Consider the following 3,918-nt stretch of genomic DNA (forward strand, 5'->3'; position numbering starts at 1 on the left):
AGTGCACAGTGACTCTTGTTGTGTATTTAACAATTAACACTCTTATGTATGATGTTGGTGACCATCTGAGAAAGGTTGGAGATGTGGATAGGGTGATTTGCCAGCCTTTAGCAAGTCATATTTTCCTCCCTTTTTCTCCCTGCTTCACAAGAATCTGAAAGAAGAACGAATTTAAACTTTGTCTTTAAATCACCTTATGCCATATTCTCTGCACAAAATGCAATATGATACTTGGGGATTCTATCACTACATCTCACACCCCACCAAGAACCAAGAGAGCAAATATCCTTTACACCACATTTATTTTCTCAGTTGTTTATTTGGTGGTTTCTTTGATTGACAGTTGGGATGTGCTTGGGTCTCACTTGATTTCCAAATTCCCAGTTGCAGAGAAAGACTCTGGTGTCTCTGCCTGTGAGCAATACCGTCTCTTCCAGGCTCAGTGATGATGTCCTGACTGCACCTTCTCTTTTCCAGGCAACTGAAGTTGTGCCCTAGATTTCATAGTCACATGAATGGGAACAAAAGAAATTTATTCTCCTCCCTGGAAGATAGATCACTTGGAAGGTGACACTGAAGGTAAAAACAGCCCTTGTGGAGATTCTTCTACCCTCCCATTCCCATCCCAAGTCATCTAACAGGAATTGAGGGAGAAGTATCAATAGACCATGTTGTCTTATGTAGTAGCCACTTCAGGATCCTTACTGCACCACGCTGGATGTCTATGTTGTACTAAAGATAAAGGAAGCTTCTTGACTGAAGTTCTGACCCAAAATTGGATTTGTAGTGATGGCAGAGGTACGATTACATCTTTCAGGAAGATGTAATATTGTTGCCAAAATATTGAAATGTTCTGTGCATTTTGGTGATTTTTGGAGATTATTCAAAAAAGTATACAATCATTGTTCTTAGACATGGACAGATGACATCAATATTCTCCATCACCTAAGACTCAGACTCTGAATTTTTAATGGGCTTTAGAGGGGGCCTTCTAAAGGAGTGGCTAGCACAGTCTGGGGCACATGGTGAGTATCTGTGACAGTGACCTTTTCCATGTGGGGTCAGGTGTCAGTTGAGCCTAAGGAGCAGGAGAATTAAAACACAAGCATGTTATTATAGAAACTCTGGCAAAGTAGTCTGTTATGACGTGCTATGTTTGACTCAGTACTGAATTAAAACTTCAAAGTAATGTACGTTTCTACAGTGCTTTCCAGATGGGGATTATGGACTTCACATTTAATTGTGTGTTTTTAATCTGCACCCCCACTTTTCCGTCTATCCTGCAATTGCATCTCCCTAATACTTGAACACTCTTCCCCAATAGAATATCCACACTTGACGTGCTCTGTACAGAGACCAAAGGAAACTGAACTGGCCCTGTCCTCACTTACCCATCCTCTCACCCTGTTTCTCTTGCACTGGACCCCACCTGCTTGGTGAGGTGCTTTTCTGCCATGTAGGAATGCTGACCACTGAGGCCTGGGATTCCTGACTACAACAGGGTAGGAGTTGCAGAGCTCAGGTGGAAAGGCTGCATGAGTGAAACACCTGGAAGAAGTAGGGGAGTCTTTCTTCCTTGATGATAGAGTTAGGGTCCAGGGTAGCAAGTTGAATGGCCAGAGAGCTGTGTCCTGTGGGCACGAGCTGCTGATGGTTGCTCTCCAGTGTTGAATTGTGATCTTCTCAACTGTAGGGTCATCCCGCAATCTGGAGGTTTGATGCTTCTGTACCAATAAGAGGAAGTTGTATATACATGAGGGAAAGAGATACCACCATTTGGGTTGTCCCTCCTCACCTCACCTTGATATCTGTGGTTCTTAGGGATTTTGTTACACTCCACCAGGAATGGCCATTACTGGCAATGGGAGTTGCAATTCCTTGACAATTGTGTGGCCCACAGGAGGAAGCCATTGCTGGGTGTCAGGAGATCAAGTGTTATAACCTATTAGAGCCTATGTTTTTATCAGGAAAACTCTTCCTGCTTGCCCCAGAGGCATATCAAGATTAAGCAAGACCTATCCAAAGGATTTTGACCAATTAGAAATGATGCTCATAGGTAACAGTTTACGCTAATTATATATAGAATTTACATAGTTATGGGATTACCTATCAGTGATTCTTTCCATGGATTCAGCACAGAGCAAGTTAAAGAGTAATGACCTATCTCTTTTAAAGGAATTCTTGTATATTATGAGCACCAGCCCTGTGAGATAGGGGCAGGTTCTGTTCACACAGGCATCTAGGATGTTCACCTTCTCCATTTCTTGGTTTAGGCAGGATCATATCTGAAACATGCCAAACAGATTTTACAAAAAAGTAGCTTTAACGCTTTTTGCAGAACATGTCGCTGCCAACTTTTTTGATACCAGTTCTCTGTTCCTCAGTTGTCATGGTTGGAAAGTTATTCCGAGGGTCTAAATTACTATACCCTGGTGTGGCATAGTAATCTGTTATTTTTCTCCTTGTCTTATTCTTGTGGAAAAGAAATTGACAACCCTCAATTGTGTGGGGCATTGGACTCTCAAAACTTTGCAATTTTTCTTTATCACCATCCAAGTCTCTGATCATTTACTTCTTTTCCTTGAGTTTCCTGTTTGTTGTTGTTATTATGTTCCCTTACCTCTCTACCGAATGAAGAGAATGTCCCCAAATCTACTATGGTAAGGTCCAGGACTGGTCCCGAGATTCTAGAGGTTTTTGATGGGGCTGCTGAGGATGGAAGTTCTGGTTCAGTAGTTCACTATCCATTGAGAGTGGTATGGGGCCATCTCTTACCCCTTTGGAAGAAACATGTTTTGAAGGTAAAGACTTCCAAAGGCTCAAAACTCAGAGGTAGTAGTTACAGCTGGGTTGATGTCATCTCCCTTGGGGAAAACAGGGCCACTTACCCAGTCCTGGGTGTAGTTGACGCGGGTGTTACAGAGCAGCTGCTCATCCCTGAGGTATACACAGAGGAAGGAGTCAGTTTGTTAAAGAAGTCTGGAAACATCTCCCCAGTCACCAAGCTCACATCCCTGGTTAGGAGTACAGCCAGTCAAAGTAGGAGGAGCCAGTCTTATGGAGACACAGAGGCCTTTCAGAGAGGCAGTTGTAGCATATGGTAGCAGACATCTATCCACCTAGGAAATTGTGGTCATGGAACTCTGTTCAACTAGTGCTGGTACTTAGCAGTTAGCCAAATGACTAAGTCTCAGGGTGCTGCTGCTGGAACAAATACCTGGTTTCTAGCTTATTATCTTTCTTTGTTGTATGGGAAATGGATAGAATGAGACTTTAATTCTCATCTCATCCCAGATTCTTCCCTTCAAGAAGCAGAAAAGTAACAGCAGCGGTTAGATCCTAAATTCACAAATTCATAGTCTGGGTAATCAGATGGGTATTTAGGACTCTACAGTTGCCTATTATAAACACATAATCTCAGAACTTCAAGCCCTGGAATGTAGAATCAGACCTTCTGAATAAGAATCTTTTTAACAAGGGATTCAGGCAATTTGTATACATGCAAAATTGAAAAGCCTTAATTTATTAGTTCTCTTCTGGGTAAGTTGAGGAATGAGCTCCAAATATAACTTATGCTCTAACTCCAGGATTCTGGGTATTCTTGCATTTTTCTGAACCTTTAGAATTTGCATTGGAGAATTTGAGAACTGGAACTTGACCACCCTGAATAATCATTACTCTCTGACCTCTCCATTATTTTATCCCTATGCCAGCCCTACTAACCCCTTACAGGGGAGCTGGGAAGCAGCTCCTCTCTTTTATCTACCCCAACGAACCATGTCTGAATGACAGGTGAGAATGTCCTCATGTCTGCAATATCTATTCCAAGGGAAAGAAGGACTCAGTTGCTTGTTTTCCCTCCAGATTCATACACTGAGACTAATCCCCAAAGTGATAGTATTTGGGAATTGTGCCTAC

The 3,918-nt window shown here is 42.3% G+C and overlaps 1 pseudogene; it reads right to left on the minus strand.

Annotated features, from left to right (window-relative positions):
- Positions 1 to 1,911, minus strand: part of LOC133768086 (glutamate dehydrogenase 1, mitochondrial-like) — a 45,636-nt pseudogene extending 43,725 nt beyond the window's left edge.
- Between the last annotated feature and the right edge of the window lie 2,007 nt (positions 1,912 to 3,918).

Source organism: Lepus europaeus, chromosome 10 (assembly GCF_033115175.1).
Source record: "Lepus europaeus isolate LE1 chromosome 10, mLepTim1.pri, whole genome shotgun sequence".
NCBI classification, from domain to species: domain Eukaryota; kingdom Metazoa; phylum Chordata; class Mammalia; order Lagomorpha; family Leporidae; genus Lepus; species Lepus europaeus.